Genomic DNA, 19,846 nt, shown 5'->3' with positions numbered 1-19,846 from the left:
GTTCTAGCCCTTCCCCTAACATTGACCCTAGCCATAGCCCAAGCCCTACCCCTAACACTAACCCTAGCCCTAATTCTAACCCTAAAGCTATCTCTAGCTTTAACCCAAATTCTAACGCTAACCATAAGCATAAACCTAACCCTAACTATAGCCCTGGCTCTGGCTGTGACCCTGACACTAAACCTTACCTGTAACCCACACCCTAATTCTAGCCCTAACACTAGCTCCAGCCTTAACCCTAACCCTAATCCTAACCCTAGTTCAAACCCTAATCCTAGCCCTAGCCCTAACCCTAACCCTAATCCTAGCACTAACCCTAATTTTACTCCTAACCCTACACTAATCCTAGCACTAGACTTAAACCTAACCATAAATATAAACCTAACACTAACCCTAACCATAACCCCAAACCTAGCACTAGCTTAATCCTATCCATAACCCTAACACTAAATCTAAACCTAAACCTAAGGCTCACCCTAACCCTAAACCTAACCATAACTGTAACAATAAGTCTAGACCTAGCTCTAACCCTAATCCTAAGGCTAACCGTAGCTCTAGCCCCAGCCATAACCCTAGCCTAGTCCTAGCCCTAGCCCAAACAATATCTCTAACCCAAGCCATAACCCTAATCCTAAACCTAGCCCAAACCCAAAACCTTGCCCTAACCCTAACTCTAACCCTAGGCCTAAACCAAACCCTAAATCTAATTCTAACCACAACCCTGACCCTAGTCTTTTCCCTGCCCTAACCCTAACCCTAACCCTAACCATAGCCCTAGCCCTGACCCTAAACCTAACCCTAGCCCTATCCCTATCCCTAGACTTAGCCCTAGCCCTAACCCTAACCCTAGCCTAATTCTTACCATAACCCTAGCACTAGCAATAGTTTTAGCCCTAACCCAAACACTATCCCTAGCCCTACTTCTAACTCTAAACCTAGCCCTAGTCCTAGACCAAACCCTAACCTAGCTCATTTAACCCTAGCCCTAGCCCTAACCATAACCCTAGGCAAGCCCTAGCCCTAGACCTAAACCTAACCCTAATTCTAACCCTAACACTAACCCTAATCCTAGCCCTAGACCAAACACTAATCTTAACCATAAACGTAACCCTAACCCTAACCCTTGCTGTGGTCCAAACTCTACCCCTTACCCTAACCCTAACCCTAACCCTAACCCTAACCCTAGCCCTAAATCTAACCCTAACCCTAAACCTAGACCTAGCCTTAGCCATAACCCTAAACCTAACACTAACACTAACCCTAGCTCTAATCCTAATTCTAATCCTAACCCTAACACTAATCCTAGCCATGGCCCGAATCCTAACCATAACTATAACCCTAACCCTAATTATAACCATAACCCTAAACCTAGCACTAGCCTAATCTTAGTTCTCGGCCTAGAACTAATTGTAATTCTAATCATAATCTTGGCCCTAGCCTTTGCCCTACCCTAACCCTAGCCATAGCCCTAACCCTAAAACTAACCCTAGCCGTAGCTCTACCCTAACGCTAAACATAAACCTAACCCTAACCCTAACCCTGGCCTTAGCCATAACCCTAACCCTAATCCTAGCCCTAGCCTTAGCCCTAATTCTATCCTTGCCCTAGCCCTAATTCTAACCATAACCCTAGCCCTAGCCTCAGCCATAGCCCAAATTCTAACACTAACACTAGGTCTAACCCTACCCTGACCCTAAACCTAATCATAACACTGACCCTAACCCTAGTTCTAACTCTAACCCAAAAACTAACACTAACCCTGGCCATGGCCTTGACCCTGACCCAAAACCTAACCATAACCCTAACTTTTGTCCTAGCCTCAGCCCTAGCCCTAGCCCTAGCCCTAGCACTAAGTCTAGCCCTACCCCTACCCCTAACCCTAAGCATCACCCAAAACCTAACCCTAACTGTAACAATGAATCTAGACCTAACTCTACCCCTAATCCAAACCCTAACCATAGCACAATACCCAACCATAACCCTAACCTTAACACTAGCCCTGGCACTTAACCATGACCATAATCCTAAACCAAACCCTAACCCTAACCCTAGTCCTAACCCTTACCCTGACCGAAACCCTAAGGCAAACCCTAATGCTGACCCTAACCCTTGCCCTAATCCTAGCCCTAGCCCTAGCTATAACCAGAACCATAACTATAACCCTAACCCTAACCATAACCTTAACCCTAGCCCTAGCCTAATCCGAGCCCTAGCCCTAGAAGTAAATCTAGCACTACCCCTAAACCTACCCCAAATTCTAACTCTAACCCTAAATCTAACCTTAACCCTAAGCCTCACCCTAACCCTTACTTTGACTCTACAATGAATCTAGACCTTACTCTAACCATAATCCTAACCATAACTGTAGCCCTAGCTCCAGCTATAACCCTAACCTTAACCCTAGTGCTATCCCTAGTCCTAATCCTAACCCTAGCCAATCCCTGGCCCTAGTCTTAACGATATCTCTAACCCAACCTCTAAACCTAACCCTAACCCAAACCATGACCCTAAATCTTGCCCTAACCCTAAACATAGCCCTAGCGCTAACCCTAATTCTAACCATAACCATAGCCTGCTGCCTGCCCCTTAACTCTAACTCAAAAATAGCCCTAGCACTGACCTTGACCCTAAACCTAACCTTAACCCTAGCCCTAGCTCTAGCCCTAACCCTAATTCTAACCATAACCATGGCCCTAGCTCTCGCCCTAGACCTAACCTTAACTCTAACCCTAAAAATAGCCCTAGCACTGACCCTGACCCTAAATCTAACCCTAACCCTCGCCCTAACATAAGCCCTGGCCATAACCCTAAACCTAAACCTAACCCAAACCCTAAACCTAACTAGCCCTAGCCCTAATGATAACCCTAGCCCTACCCCTACCTCTAAACCTATTCTAACCATTACCCTAGCCCTACCCTTAGCTGTAGCACTAATTTAAAAAGTAACCCCAGCTCTAGCCCTATCTTGACCCTAAACCTAACACTAAATCTAACCCTGTTCCTAGTTCTAACTCTAAACCAAACACTAACACTAACCCTGGCCATGGCCCTGACCCTGACCCTGACCCTAAACCTAACCCTAACCCTAATTCCGACCATAACCCCAGCCCTAGGTCTAACCCTAGCCCTAACTCTAACCCTAACCCTGGCCCTAGCCCTGACCCTGACTCTAAACCTAACCCTAACCCTAGCACTAGCCCTAACCCTAAGCCTATCCCTAGACCTAACCCTAGCCCTAGCCCTAGCCCTAATCCTAACCCTAACCCTAGCCCTAGACCTAACCCTAACCCTAAGCATTACCATAACCCTAACCCTAAACCTTGCCCCAGTCTTAGTCATAGCCATAACCCTAAACTTCAACTTAATACTAACCCTAGCCCTAGCCTGAAACCTAACCCTACTTCTAAGCCACACCCTAACACTACCCCAAATTTTAATTCTAACCCTAATTTTTCCCCTAACCCTAAGCTTCACCCTAACCCTAACCCTAACAATAACCATAACTTTGAATCTAACCCTAACTCTAGACCTAGCCTTGACCCTGACCCTAAACTTAACTTTAACCCTAACCCTAGTCCTAACTCTAACCCTATCACTAACCCTAGCCCTACCCCAAAAACTAACCCTAACCCTAACCATAATCCTAACCCTAGCTCTAACCCTAACCCTAAGCCTAACAGAAGCCAATCCCTAGCCCTAGTCCTAATGATAACCCTAACCCTCTCCCTAACAGTAAACCTAGCCCTAAACCTGACCAGATCACTAGCCTTAACCCTAACCCTAATTCTAACCATAACCCTAGTCGTAGCCCTAGCCCTAGGCCTAACCCTAATTCTAACTTTAACCCTAACCGTACCCGCAACTCTAATTCTAACCAGAACCAGAACCAGAACCCTAACCCTAAGCCTAAGCCTTACCCTAACCATAAGAGTAACAATGAATCTAGACCTAGCTCTAACCGTAACCGTAGCCCTAGTAGCATCCATAACGCTAAATCTAACCCAGTTTGACCCTTACCATGACCCTAACCCTAAACCAAACCCTAACCCTACAAATGACCCTATCCCTAACCCTAGTACTAGATCTAGCCCTTATCCTAACCCTAGCCATAACAGTAAACCTAACCCTAATCCTAACACTAAACATGGCACTGACCCTGACCCTAAACCTAACCATAAACATAACCCTAATTCTAACCCTAACCCTAGTCCTAGAACTAACCCTGACCCTAAGCCTAGCCAAGACCTAGCTCTAGCCCTAATGACAACCCTAGCGCTAGCCCTAAACCTACCCCTAACCCTCACCCTAAATCTAACCCTGGCCTTGGCCCTAAACCTAAAAATTACCATAAACCTAACCCCAATTCTAGCCCTAACCCTAGCCTTAGCTCTAACTGCAAACCTAACCATAGCTTTATTCCTAATTTGAACTATTACGGTAACCCTAATCCGAGCGCTAGCCCTAACACTAACCATAACCACAACCATAACCATAACCATAACCACAACAATAACCATAACCACAACCATAACCATAACACAGCCATAACCTTAACCTTAACTCTAGATGCGGCACTTACCATGACCCTAATCCTAAACAAACCTCTAATCCTAACCCTAACCCTAGCCCTAACCCTTACCCTGACCCAAAACCTAAAGTAAACCCTAACCTTATTTGTCATCCTTACCCTAAATCTAATCTTAACCCTCGCCCAAACCCTAAACCTAGCCCTAGTTCTAGCCCTAACCTTAACCCTAACCCTATACTTAAACCTTGCCCTAATCTAACCCTAACCCTAGCACTAAATCTAACCCTAATTCTAACCCTAACCCTACCCCTAGCCCTTGCCCTAGCCCTAAACCTAACTCTAACCATATCCCTACCCTGACCCTAAACCTAATGCTAACCCTAGACCTCATCATAGCCCTAGCCCTATCCCTAACCCTAACCTGAAAACTAATACTAACCCTAACCCTAGCCCTACCCCTAGCTTGAACCCTAACCCCAACCCTACCCCTAACCCTAACAATAACCCTAGCCCTAGCCCTACCCTGACCCTAAACCTAACCATAACCCTAACCCAAACCCTAGTCATAATTCTAACCCCAACACTAACCCTAACCCTGACCTGGGCCACGGCCCTGAACCTGACCATAAACCTATCCATAACCCTAACCCTAGTTCCAACCATAACCCCGCCCCTATGTCTAGTTCTAGCCCTAACCCTAACCCTAGCCCTAGAAATTACCCTAACCCAAAACCTGACACTAAATGTCACCCTAGCCCTAAACCTAGCCCTGCTCTAGTCTTAGCCCTAGCTCTAGCTCTAGCTCTAGTCCCAACCCTCAACCTAATCCAATAGCACGAAACCTAACCCTAGCCCTAAGCCTCACCCTAACCCTAACACACACCAAATTCTAACCCTAATCCTAGCCATTACCCTAAACTTAACCCTAGCCCCAGCCCTAACCCTAAATTTAATCTAGTCCTAAAACGAACCCTAACCCTAGCCCTAACCCTAGCCATAGCCCTAAAACTAAACATAACCCTAACCCTAGCCCTAGCCCTTGACCTATCCAAACCGTAATCCTAAAACTAACCCTAACCCTAACCCTAATTTTAACCATAACCCTAGCCATAGCGCTAATCCTAGGCTTATCCCTAATGCTAACGCTAACGCTAATGCTAACCCTAGCCCTAACCCTAATTCTAACACTAAACCTAAGCCTAGCCCTAAACTTAATTCTAATGCTAAACATAACCATAACCCTAATCCTAATTCTAAGCCTAACCCTACCCATAGCCTGGGCTCTGACCCTGACCCTAAAGGTTACCCTAATCCTCACCCTCATTCTACACATAATACTAGCCTTAGCCCTAGCCCTAGCCATAACCCTAACCCTAAAACTAACCCTAACCCTACATCTAACTCTAATTCAACCCCTAAAACTAACCCTAATCCTTGCCCTAGCCCTAACCCTAACCAAAACTATAACCCTAAATCTAGCCCTAACCCTAGCCCTAGCCTAATCCTAGCCCCACTCCTAGAACTAAGTCTATCTTTAAACCTAACCCTACCCCAAATTCTAACCCTAAACCTAACCCTAACCCTAGCCCTAACACTACCCTTAATCCTAACTCTAACCATAACCCTAAGCCAAACCCTAAATTTAATCCTAGCCCTAGCTTTAACCCTAGCTCTATCCTAGCCCTAGTCCTAGCCCTAATTTTAACCATAACACTAGCCCTAGCCCTAGTCTTAGCCCTAACCATAACCCTAAACCTAACACTAACACTAACCCTACCTCTAGCCCTACCATTACCCAAAACCTAACCCTAACCCTAAACCTAGTCCTACCTCTAACCTTACCTAAACACTAATCCTAAACCTAACCCTGGCCATTGCGCTGACCCTGACCCTAAAACTAACCACAACTTTAGCTCTAATTCCAACCATAAGCCCAGCCCTAGGAATAGCCATAGCCCTAACACTAACCCTAACCCTAGCCCTAGCCCTGACCCTAACCCTAAACCTAAGCTTAACCGTAACCCTAACCTTAACCCTACCCCTTATCCTGAACCTAAACCTAACCCAAAACGTAACCCTAGCCCTAACCCAAGCCCTAATTTTAACCCTAACCCTAGCCCTAATTCTAATACTATCCTAAACCAAGCCCTAGCCCTAAACCTAGCCCTAACCATTACGATTATCCTAACCCTAATCCTACCACTTTCCCTAGCCTTAGCCCTAGCTCTAGCTATAACTCTAGCCCTAACCATTACCCTAAACCTAATCCTAGCCCTACCCCTAATCCTAACACTAGCCCAACCCCTAACCCTAAAACTAACCATAACCTTACCCTAGCCCTAAAGCTCACCCTAACTTTAACCCTACAACAAACTGCAACACTAACCCTAGTTCTTACCCTAGGCCTAAGCCTAGCCCTAGCCTCAGCCCCGGTTCTAGCCATAGTCCTAGCCCTACACCTAACCCTGACCCTAACCCTAAAACTAACACAAGCCCAAAACCTAAACCTGACACTAACACTAAACAAAACCAACCCTATCTCTAAACCTATTTCTAACCCTAACCCTTGACCTCGCCCTACCCCTGACCCTAACCCTAAAACTAACCCTAGCCCTAATCCTAGCCCTAGCCAAAACCCTAACACTAAAACTAACCCTAAACCTCACCCTAACACTAGTTCTTGCACTAACCCTAACCAAAACACTAACCCTAACCTGAACCCTACTTGTAGCCCTAGCCCAAACCCTAACCATAAACCTAATACCAAACCAACTCCTCAACCTAATCTTAACCCTAGCCCTAGCCCTAACCCTGACCTTAACCCTAACACTAACCCTAAACCTAACCCTAACCCTAGACTAAGCTCTAGCCCTAGCCAAAACCCTAAGCTAAACCTAAACCCAACACTACCCCTTGCCCTTTACCTCATCCTAGCCCTAGACCTAATTTTAACCATAACCCAAGCCCTGGCCCTAGCCTTAGCTGTAACCCTAATACTAACCCTAGCCCCAGCCCTAACCCTAACCCTAACCCTAATTCTAACCATAACCCTAGCCTTAGCCCTAGCCCTAACCCTAACTCTAGCCCTAGCCCTGAACCTGACCCTAAACATAACCCTAGTCCTAATTCTAGCCCTAACCATAACCCTAGCCCTAACCCTAATTCTACCCCTACACCTAACCCTAGCCCTAAACTTAATTCTAATGCTAACCATGACCATAACCCTAACCCTAACACTTACCCTAACACAAAATTGAACCCTGGCCAGGTCCCTGACTCAAAAGCTTACCTTAACCCTCACCCTAATTCTAGCCCTAGAACTAGCTCTACCCCTAACACCAACACTAACACTAATCCTAACCCTAACCTTAGCTCTAACCCTAATTCTAACCTTAACCCTACCCTAATACTACCCCTAGCCCAAAACCTAAACATAAAAATAACCCTAACCCTAAGCTAACCATAACCCTAACCCTAGCCCTAGCCTAATCCTAGCCCTAGCCCTAGAACTAACTCTATCATTAACCCTAACCCTACCCCAAATTCCAACCCTAACCCTAAGCCTAACACTAACCGTAGCCCAAATTCTAACCCTAGCCCTAGTCTTAGCCCTAACCCTAACCCTAATTCTAACCATAACCCTAGCCCTAGCCCTGGCCTTAACCATAACCCTAACCCTGAGCCTAATCCTAATTCTAGCCCTAACTGCAGCCCTAGCCCTAACCATAACCCTAATTCTACCTGTAACCTTACCCTAGCCCTAAACATACCCATAACTCTAACTCTAACCCTAACCCTAAACCTTACTCCAACCCTAAAACAAAGCCTTAACCTAACCCTGTTCTTATCTTAACCCTAGACCTAGCCCTAACCCTAACCCTACGCATAACCCTATCCCTAACACTAACTCTACCCCCAATCCTAACAATAGCTTTAGCCATACCCCTAGCCAAAACCCTTACCCTAACACAAACCCAAAACCAAACCCTACCCCTACCCCTAGCTCTAGCCCAATCCCTGACCCTAACGCTAATTCTAACCCTAAACCTAAGCCTAGGTCTAGCCCTAGCCCTATACCTAAACCTAGCTTTAACCCTAACACAGGCCTAACACTAGCCCTAATCCTAACCCCAGCAAAGCCCTAGACCTAGCTTTACTGATAACCCTAGCCCTAGCCCTAACCCTCATTCTAACCATAACCCTAGCCCTAGACTTAGCTCTAACCCTAAACCTAACCCTACCCTAGCACTGAATGTGACCCTAAATCTAACTCTGAACCTAGTCCTAGCCCAAAGCCTAGCCCTAACCCTAACATTAACACTAACCCAAGCCCTAAACCTAATTCTAACCCTAACCCTAGCCCTAGCACCGACCCTGATCCTAAACCTAACCTAACCTAACCTAACCTAACCTAACCTAACCGTAACTGTAATTCTAGCCCTAACCCTAACCCTACACCAAATTATAAGCCTAACCCTTAATCTAACCCTAACCCTAAGCCTCAACCTAACCCTAACGCTATCTGTAACAATGAATCTAGACCTACCTCTAACCCAAATTCAAACCCTAACCCTAACCCTAAATCTAACCGTAGCCCTAGCCCTAGCCCTGACCCTGACCTTAAACCTGACCCTAAACCTGACCCTAACACTAATTCTAGCCCTAACACTAAACCTAAAACTTAACCTAGTCCTAACCCTAACAATAACCCTAGTTCTAAAAGTAACCGTAACCCTAACCTGAGCCCTGGCTTTAACCTTAAACCAAGCCCTAGCCCTAGCCCAAACCCTAACCCTAACACTAGCCAAGCCATAGACCTAGCCCTAATGATACCCCTAGCCCTAGCCTTAGCCCTAGCCTTGCCCTAGCCCAAACACAACTAACCCTCATTCTAAATCTAACTCTAACTCTGATCCTAGCCCTAGCTCTAACCATAACCGTGACTATAACCCTAACCCTAACTATAATCATAGCCCTAAACCTAGCCCTACCTTAGTCCTAGCCCTAGCCCTAGCACTAACTCTAGCCCTAACCCTAAACCTACCCCAAATTATAACCCGAACCCTAAATCTAACCCTAACGCTAAGCGTGACCCTAACATGTAGTTTGACTCTACAACAAATCTAGATCTAGCTCTAACCCTAATCCTAACCCTAACTGTAGCCCTAGGCCCAGCCATAACCCTAACCCTAACCCTAGTCCTATACCTAGCCCTGACCCTAACCCTAGCCAAGCCATAGCCCTAGTCCGAACGATATCTCTAACCCAAGCCCTAACCCTAACCCTAAACATAACCCAAATCCTCACTCTAACCCTAACCCCAACCCTAGACCGAGCCTGAAATGTAACCCTAGCCCTAAGCCTCACTCTAAACCTATACCTACCCCAAATTCAAACCCTAACCCGAATACTTACCCTAACCCTAAGCCTCACCCTAACCCTAACCCTAGCCCTGACCCTAAACCTTACCATAACTCTCACCTTAATTCTACCCCTAACACTAAACCTAGCCCTAGCCCTAATGATAACCCTTATCCTAGGCCTAACACTAAACCTAATTCTAACCACACACTAACCCTAGCCCTAGCCCTAGCCATACCCTGACCCTAAAACTAACCCTAAACCTAACCCTTGTTGTAACTCTAACCCCTAACCCTGACCCAGAACCTAAACCTAACCATAACCCTAACCCTAATTCCAACCATAACTCAAGCCCTAGGTCTAGCCCTAGCCCTAAGCCTAGCCCCAGCTGTAGCCATTACCCTGACAATGAACCTAACCCTCACAGCAACCCTAGCTTGAAACCTAGCCCTTCCTTTAGACTTAGCCCTAGAGCTCTAGCTCTAACTCTAGTCCTAACCCTCACACTAACCCTAACCTTGAACTAGATAAAAATCTAACCCTAGCCCTAAGCCTCACCCTAACCCTAACCCACCCCAAATTCTAACCCTAACCCTAACCTTACCCTAACTCTAAGCCTCACCCTAACTCCAACCCTAACCATAAGGGTAACTCTGAATCTCGACCTAGTTCTAAACCTAACCCTCAATCTAACCCTAACCCTAATCCTAAACCTAACCCTAATACTATCCCTAGCCATAAGCTTCACCCTAAACCTAAAAATATGCCAAATTGTAACCCTAACCCTAATGCTTACCCTAAACCTAAACCTTGCCCTAGCCTTAGCCCTAGCGGTAGCCATAGACCTAGCCCTACACCTAACCCTGAACCTACACCTAACCCTAGCCCTAAACCTAACCCTGACCCTAAACCTAAACCAAACCCTATCCCTATCTCTAACCCTATACCTTAACCTAGCCCTAACCCTAACCCTAACCATAGCCCTTGCCCTAGGCCTAACCATAACCCTGACCCTAACCCTGGCCCTAGCCCTAGCACTACCAGAAACTCTAATTTGAAACCTAACCCTAACCTAATCTCTAGCCCTAAGCCTAAACCTAGAACTAGCCATAGTCGTAGCCCTACCCCTAGGAAATTGTACATGGAAGTCATTCTACTTTAATGGTGACATAGTCTTATGCATACATTGACACTTTTCAGTAAGAAAATGTGATGTTAGAGGCTCTCACCTGCTCCAACTTCCTAATTAAGTGCCATTTTAGGAATACTTGAGCAGAAGTGATAAATGCACTCTGTATGATCAGAAGCATCATTTTCTTCAGCTTTTCTGAAATGAGTCTATTGTCCTGGACTGATGAAAACTGCCAAAGTTGTTTGCTCAGAGCCAGTTGTTTTGAAACAGTGTCTTTCCAGCGGGATTTTGAAGGGTTCAAACAATTCTTTTCTAATTTCTCCAAGGAAAATGAACTGGATGACAGAAAGTCGACTATTTGTTTCACATTCATTTCAATCTTCGCAATACTGTTTTGTCCAAAGCACGTCGTAGAAAGTACTTGCATGTCCTAATTGAGATATGCTTTTCTCTTGGGAAAAAACACACGAGAAAATTCTACCCTAAAAGCTTCCCATCATTCAAATATCACAGTCCTATGCTAGCATGTTCGAATTGGCTAACAAAGAAGAAATTCTGTATCAGATTCTTTCTCACACACTCCACAAAGCTGATTAGGAAGACTCTTAAACTGAGTGCTGAAAAGAGATGGCACTATCTCAGACACTTCTCATTCCATCTTCTACTCAAATGAGAACAATAATACGATGATGAACAGTGTGGATGGCATTTGTGGAAGACCCGCTTCATACAAAATATTGTTCCTCCTTGCGATTTGGAGGACTGAAAGCTCAGCACTACTGTGTAATCAGATGGAATTCCCATGGAGCCCCCAACGTGTACCTTAAGTTTTACATTCACTTAACAGTCACAAAGTTGTGGAGGCCAATTTATGTAGAACAGGAAACTAACATTTCTAAGGGTACGATTTGGTCCTAGAGAAAGTACATTAGAGGATTCTATGTGTGAGAAGATTCCTATCTTTCACCGATTTCATAGACCTCTGCAAGCATTGATATGTTGAAACACAAGTGATTCGGTGGATCTTTTGGTGTCATATTTACCAGGAGAGTGACACTGCAGAAAAACAGTTCAACAGAAGCGCTAGGAAAGTCTATATTATGGTAACAGCGTTGTGTGCCTGTACTGCTGAAATGAGTTCTGTGCCTTACTTTTGGAAACAATTCAAAGAAGTTTGCCTAAAACAGGCATGCTAAGGGACTTGCTCAATCTCAAGTGATTTCGAAGGTTGCCAACAATTTATAATGGTTCCAACAGACAGAAAATCACTTGCTTAAAGAGAGTAGATCTTTTGTCTCCCTTTCATTTTCACATTCACACACTGTTTTGTACAAGTCAGGTATATCACAGTACATGCATGTCTTTGCTTCCTCATTATTTTCTACAAGAAACAATGCTTTGGAGGAAAGTGTACATGGAAGCCATTCTACTTTAAAGGTGGTATAATCTTATGCATCCCTTGACACTTTTCTGAAAGAAAACTAGCCCTACAAATGTAAGTGTCCTGTACTACATAAATTGGACTCTACAGGTTTGTGAGGGTTAAGTGAGGGTAAAACTTAAGGTACAAGTCAGGGGCTCCATAGGCATAGCATCTGATTACACACTAGTGTTGAGTTTTCAGTCCTCCAAATTACAAGGTGGAACAATATTTTGTATGAAGTGGGTTTTCCACAAATGCCATCTACACTGTTCATCATCATATTATTGTTCTTATTTGAGCAGAAGATGAAATGAGAGGTGACTCAGATAATGCCATCTCTTTTCAGCACTCAGTTAGAGAATTTTCCTAAAATATGAGCTTTGTGGAGTGTGTGAGAAAGAATCTGATACAGAATTTCTTCTTTGTTAGCCGATTGGAACATGCTAGCATAGGACTATGTGATATTTGAATGAGAAATATCTTTTAGTGTAAAGTTTTCTTGTGCGTTTTTTTTCCCCAAAAGAAAAGCATACCCCAATTAGGACATGCAAGTACTGTCTACGACATGCTTTGGACAAAACAATATTGTGAAGGTTGAAAAGAATGTGAAAGGAATGGTCAACTTTCTGTCATCCATTTAATTTTTTTTGGAGGAATGAAAATGAATTGTTTGAACCCTTCAAAATCACGCTGGAAAGACACTGTTTCAAAACAACTGGCTCTGAGCAAGCAACTTTGGCCGTGTTTATCAGTCCAGGACAATAGCCTTATGTCAGAAATGCTGAAGAAAATGCTGTTTCTGATCATACAGAGTGCATTTATCTCTTCTGCTCAAGTATTCCTGAAATGGCACTTGATTAGGAAGTTGGAGCATGAAAGAGCAGCTAACAGCACGTTTTCTTACTGAAAAGTGTCAATGTATGCATAAGACTATGTCACCATTAAAGTAGAATGACTTCCATGTACAGTTTCCTAGGGCTAGGGCTAGGGCTAGGGCTAGGGCTAGGGCTAGGGCTAGGGCTAGGGCTAATTCTAAATTTAGGGTTAGGGCTAGAGATTAGGTTAGGGTTAGGTTTCAAATTAGAGTTTCCGCTAGTGCCAGTGCTAGTGCTAGGGCCAGGGTCAGGGTCAGGGTTAAGGTTAGGTGTCGGGCTAAGGTTAGGTTTAGATTTAGGCTTAGAATTTGGGGTAGGCGTAAGGCTAGGGGTACGATTAGGTTTAGGGTTAGTGTTATGGCTAGGGTTAGATCTAGGGTTAAGGTTTGGTGAGGGGAAGGTTTGGTAGTAGGTTTAGGGTTAGGGTTTGGGCTAGGGCTAGGGATAGGGATAGGGTTTGGGTTAGGGTTAGGGTTAGGGTTAGGGTTAGTGTTAAGGTTAGGTTTAGGGTTAGGGCCAGGACTAGGGTTAGGGCTAGGATTAAGTTTAGTTTTAGAGTTAGTGTTTGGTCTAGGACTAGGGTTAGGGTAGTGTGAGGGTTAGGATTATGGTTAGGGCTTGGTTAAGGTTTAGGTTTAGGAATAGGGTTAGAGATAGGGTTAGGGGTTTGTTTAGGGTTTGGGTCAGGGTAAGGTTTAAGGCTAGGGTTAGGTGTAGGTTCAGGGTTAGGTGTAGGGCTAGGTCTATGGCTACAGCTAGGGCTAGGTTTTGGTTTATGGTAAGGATTAGGATTAGGGTTACAATTTGGCATAGTTTATAGGTTCAGGGTGAGGCTTAGGGCCAGGGATAGTATTAGGGTTAGTTATAGGGTTAGGGTTTGGGTAGGGTTAAGGTTAGGTTGAGGGTTAGGTTTAGGGCTAGGTCTAGATTCAGTTACCCTTATGGTTAGGGTTGGAGTTAGGGTGAGGCTTAGGGTTAGAATAAGGATTCAGGTTAGGGTTAGAATTTGGGGTAAGTATAGGTTTAGGGTGAGGCTTAGGGCTAGGGTTACATTTTGAGCTCGGACTAGGGTTGGGGTTAGGGTTAGGGTTAAAGTCTAGGGTTAGGGTTAGGGCTTGGGTTAGAGATATTGTTTGGACTAGGGCTATGGCTTGGCTAGGGTTAGGGTCAGGGCTAGTGATAGGGTTAGGGTTAGGGTTAGGGTTAGGATTGTGGCTGGGCCTAGGGCTACAGTTAGGGTTAGGATCAGGGTTAGAGCTAGGTCTACATTCATTGTAGAGTCAAACTAAGTGTTAGTGTCAGGCTTAGTGTTAGGGTTAGATTTAGGGTTAGTGTTAGAATTTGGGTAGGTTTAGGGTTAGGGCTAGAGTTAGTTGTAGGGCTAGGGCTAGGATTAGGGTAGTGGTAGGTTTAGGGTTATGATTATAGTTAGGGTTAGGGTTATAGTTATGGTTATGATTAGGGCTAGGGCTAGAAAATCGATTAGAGTAAGGGTTAGAATTAGTGTTAGACCAGGGTTAGTGTTATGGTTAGGGTTAGGGCTAGGACAAAAATAGAGCTAGGGCTAAGGCTAGGGCTAGGTCTCAGGTTAGGGTTAGGTTTAGGATTAGGGTTAGGGTTAGGGTGAGGTTTAGGGTTATTGTTAGGGTTAGGGCTCAGCTTAGGTTTATGGCCAGGGCTAGGACTAGGGTTATGGTTAGAATTAGGGTTAGGGTTAGGGCTAGGGATATCATTAGGTCTAGGTCTATAGCTTGGCTAGTGTTAGGGTTAGGGTTTGGGCTAGAGCTAGGGCTAGGTTTAGCGTTAAGGCTAGGGCTCAAGTTAGGGTTACGGTTAGTTTTAGAAGTAGGGTCATTGTTAGGGTTAGGACTAGGGTTAGGTTTAGGGTTAGGGTTAGGGATAGAATTAGTCTTAGTGTCAGGTTTAGGGTTAGGTTTTAGGTCAGGTTCAGGGCTAGGGCTATGGCTACGGTTAGGATTAGGGTGAGTATTTGGGTTAGAGCTAGGTCTAGGTTCATTGTCACAGATAGGGTTAGGGTTAGGTTGAGGCTTAGGGTTAGGGTTAGATTTAGGGTTAGGGTTAAAATTTGGTGTAGGGGTAGGGTTAGGGCTAGAGTTAGGGCTAGAATTACAGTTAGGGTTAGGTTAGGTTTAGGGTCAGGGTTAGTGCTAGGGCTAGTGTTAGGGCTAGGGTTAGGCCTAGTGTTATGGTTAGGGTTCAGGCTAGGGTTAGGATTGGGGTGAGGGTTAAGGATAGTGTTACGGTCTATTAAAGCTAGGTCTAGGGCTTTGCTGGGTTTAGGGTTAGTTCGTGCTAGGGCTAGGGTTATGGTTAGGGCTAGGGTCAGTGTTAGCGTTAGAGTTAGTGCTAGAGGTAGGGTTAGGGTTGGAGCTATGACTAGGTTTAGGGTCACGTTTAGTGCCAGTTTAGGGTTAGGGCTAGGTCTAGGGTTATCATTAAAGCTAGGTCTAGGGCTTCGCTGGGGTTAGTGCTAGTGTTAGGGTTAAGCCTAGGGTTAGGTATAGGGATAGGGCTAGGGCTAGGTTTAGGTTTAGGGTTAGGGGTAGGGTTAGAGTGAGGGTCATGGATTGGGCTAGAGCTAGGGTCAGGGCTAGGGTAAGGTTTTGGGAGTTTTTTAGGGTTAGGGTTTTGGCTAGGGGCATTGCTAAAGGTATTGTTCGGGTTAGGGGTAGAGTTATTGTTAGGGTTAGGGTTATGTGTAGGGTTAGGTTTAGGGCTGGGTCTAGGGTTAAGATAAGATTAGGGTTAGGCTAAGGGTTTGTTTTAGGGTTAGGGTAAGGCTTAGGGTTAGTGTTAGGGTTAGAGTTATGCTTATGGTTATGGTTAGGGCTAGGGCTAGGGCTAGGGTTAGGGTTAGGGTTAGAATTAGTGTTAGGGCTAGGGTTAGGTTTAGGGTTAGGGTCAGGGTTAAAGCTAGGGCTAGGGCTAGGGTTATGGTTAGAATTAGGGTTAGGTTTAGTGATAGGGTTAGGGTTAGGGCTAGGCCTAGTTTTATCCTTAGGTTTAGGGCAAGTGTTAGGGTTAGGGTTAAATTGTGCTTTAGGGTTTGGTTCCAGGTATGGGTTCCGGCTAGGGCTAGGGTTGTTTAGAATTAGGGTTTAGTTTAGGGTTAAATTTATGGTAAGTGTTAGGGCTAGGGCTAGTGTTAGGGCTAAAATTAGGGTGAGAGTTAGGGTAAGGTTTAGGATCAGGGTCAGGGCCAGGGCTAGGGTTAGGGTTCAGTTTATGGTTAGGTTAGCATTAGAATTAGGTTTACGTATAGAGTTAGGTTTAGGGCTAGGGTTAGGTTTAGGTTTAGGGTTAGGTTTAGGGTCAGGGTCAGGGTCAGGGCTAAGGATAGAGATAGGTTTATGGTTAGGATTAGGTATAGGGTTAGGGCTATGGCTAGGGTTATCATTAGTGGTAGGTCTGTGAATTGGCTAGGGTTAGGGTTAGGTTAGTGCTAGGCCTAGGGTTAGGGCTAGGGTTTGTTTTTGAGTTAGGGGTAGTGTTAGGGCTAGGGCTAGTGCTAGGGTTAGGTTTAGGGCTAGGGTTACAGTTTTGTTTGGATTTATAGTTAGAGTTTGGGCTGGGGGTAGGGCTAGGGTTTCATTTAGAATTAGGGCTTGGGCTAGCATAGAGCTAGGGCTAAAGCTAGGGCTAGGGTTAGAATTAGGGCTAGGGTTAGGCTTAGGGTTAGGGTTATCCTTAGGGTTAGGGTTAGAGTTTGGGGTAGGGTTAGGGTTAAAGATAGATTTAGTTCTAGGGCTAGGGCTAGGATTTGGGCTAGGGCTAGGGTTAGTGTTATGGTTAACATTAGGGTTAGGGTTTAGTTATATTTAGGGTAGGGCTAGGGATAGTATTAGGGTAGGGTTAAGGTTAGAATTAGGGTTAGAGCTAGGGTTAGGGTTAGGGGTAGAGCTAGTTTTAGGACTAGAATTAGGGTGAAGGTTAAGGTAAACTTTAGGGCCAGGGACCCAGCCAGGGCTTAAGTTAGAGTTAGGGTAAGTGTCAGGTTTAGGGTTATGGTTATGGTTAGCGTTAGAATTAAGGTTAGGGCTAGGGTTAGGTTTAGGATTAGAATTAGGGTTAGGGCTAGGGTTAGCATTAGGGTTAGGGTTAGGGCTATGGCTAGTTTTATGGTTAGAGTTAAGGTTGGGGTTAGTTTTAGGATTAGGGTTTTGTCTAGGTCAAGGGCTAGTGGTAGGGTTAGGGTTAGGATTATGGGTATGGCTAGAGCTAGGTCTAGGGTTAGGTTTAGGAATAGGGTTAGCGTTATGGTTAGGTTTTCCTTTAGGGTCAGGTTTAGGGTTAGGGTTATGGTTAGAATTAGTGTTAGGGTTAGGAGGAGGGCTAGGGCTAGGTTTGTCATTAGCACTAGGGTCACCGGCTTGGCTAGGGTTAGAGTTAGGGTTAGGGTTAGGGTTAGAGCTGGGGCTAGGGTTAGTGTTAGGGTTACAGCTAAGGCTAGGGCCAGGGCTTGCATTACGGTTAAAATTAGGTCTAGGGGTAGGGTTAGGTAAAGGGCGGGGGATAGGGTTGGGGTTTCGTTTTGCTTAGGGTTTTGGCTAGGGCTAGAGCTAAGTCTAGGGTTAGGGGTAGGGATAGGGTTAGGATTAGGGTTTAGGTCAGGGTTAAGGCTAAGGTGAGGGTTAAGATTAGGTTGAGGGGTTGGTTTGGTGTTAGGTTTATGGTTAGGGTTTGGGCTAGGGCTATGGGTAGGGTTCGGGTTAGGGTTACTGTTTTGGTTAGGGTTAGTGCACGGACTAGTGTTAGGGCAAGGTTTAGGGGTAGTTTTAGTGTTAGGGTTTTGGCTAGGTCTAGGGTTAGGGCTAGGGTTAGTTTTAGGGTTAGGGTTATGGGTAGGGCTAGGTCAAGGGTTAGGTTTAGAAATAGGTTTAGAGATAGGGTTGGTTCAGTTTAGTGTTAGTTTCAGGTTTAGGTTTAGGGCTAGGGTCAGTTTTAGGGTTAGGGTCAGGGTTAGGTCTAGGGCTAGGACTATGGCTAGACCAAGGGCTAAGGCCAGGGCTAGGGTTAGGGTTGGTGTTATGGTTTCTTGTAGGGTTAAAGTTAGGGTTAGGTTTATGGCTAGGGTAGGGTTATGGTTAGTTTTAGGGTTAGGGGTTGGGCTAGTGTTAGGATTAGGGATAGGGCTAGGATTAGGATTAGGTTTAGGGTAATGGTTAGGGCTAGAGTTATAGCTAGAACTAGGGCTAAGGCTAGGGGAAGGGGTAGGATTAGGGTTAGGGTAATTGTAATGGTTAGGGCTAGGGCTAGGTTTAGGATAGTATTAGGATTAGGGCTAGGGCTAGGGTTAGGGTTAGGGCTAGGGTTAAGGTTTGGGTTAGGTTTAGGGTCAGGATAAGGGCTAGGACTAAGGTCAGGGTTAGGTTAAGGGGTAGGGCTAGATCTAGGGCTGGGGTTAGGGATGGAATTAGCGTTATGATTATGGTTAGTTTCAGGGTCAGGTTCAGGACCCTGGCAAGGATAAGCAATGCGGTTAGGGTTGGTATAGAGTTAGGACTAGGGTTAGGGTTAGGTTTAGGGTGAGGGTGGGCTAGGAAAAGTGTTACTGTTAGGGTTAGGGCTACATCTAGGGCTAGGGATGGGGTTCTGTTTAGAATTAGGTTTAGGGTTAGGGCTAGGGCTGGGGTTAGGTCTAGGTTTAGTGTTACGATTATGGTTAGGGTTAGTTTTAGGGCTAGGGTTACTGTTAGGCTTACGGCTAAGGCTAGGGCTAGGTGTAGGGTTATGGTTAGAATTAGGTCTTTGCCTAGGCTAGAGCTAGGGCTAAGGCTAGGGCTAGGGTTAGGGTTAGGGTTAGAATTTGGGTAGGGTAAAGGTTAAGTGTGTGGCTTAAGTTTGTTCTAGGGCTAGGGCTAGGATTAGGCTAGGGATCAGCTTAGGGTTAGTGTTAGGGTTGGGGCTATACTTATGGTTAGGGTTAGTGCTAGGGCTAGGATTAGCGTTAGGGTTAGGTTTAGAATGAATGTTAGAGCTAGGGTTAGGGTTAGAGTAAAGGCTAGGTCTAGTGACAGGGCAAGAATTAGGGTGAGGGTTAGGGTAACCTTTAGGGTCAGGGTCAGGGCTAGGGCAAGAGTAGGGGTTATGCTTATGGCTAGTGTTAGAATTAAGGTTAGCACTAGGGTTAGGTTTAGTGTTAGAATTAGGGTTAGGGCTAGGGTTAGAGGTAGGGTTAGGGTTAGGGCTAGTGCTATGGCTTGGATTATGGTTAGAAGTAGGGTTAGGGTTAGTTTTAGGGTTAGGGTTTTGGCTAGGTCAAGGGGTAGAGTTAGGTTTAGGGCGAGGAATAGGGTTGGGGTTAGATTTAGCTTAGGGTTTGGGCTAGGGCTAGAGCTAAGTCTATTGTTTGGGGTGGGATAAGTGTTAGGGGTAGGGTTAGGCTGAGGGTCAGGGTTAGGGCTGGGGCTAGTATTATGTGTAGAATTAGAGTGAGGGTTAGGGTAAGCTTTAGGGTCAGGGTCAAAGCCAAGGCTATGGGTAAGGTTAGGGTTAGAATTAGGGTT

Source organism: Artibeus jamaicensis, unplaced genomic scaffold (genome assembly GCF_021234435.1).
Source record: "Artibeus jamaicensis isolate MK-2021 breed Jamaican fruit bat unplaced genomic scaffold, CSHL_Jam_final contig_432, whole genome shotgun sequence".
Classification (NCBI taxonomy): Eukaryota; Metazoa; Chordata; class Mammalia; order Chiroptera; family Phyllostomidae; genus Artibeus; species Artibeus jamaicensis.
The sequence above is the reverse complement of the archived record's forward strand: the minus strand, read 5'-3'. Positions refer to the sequence as shown.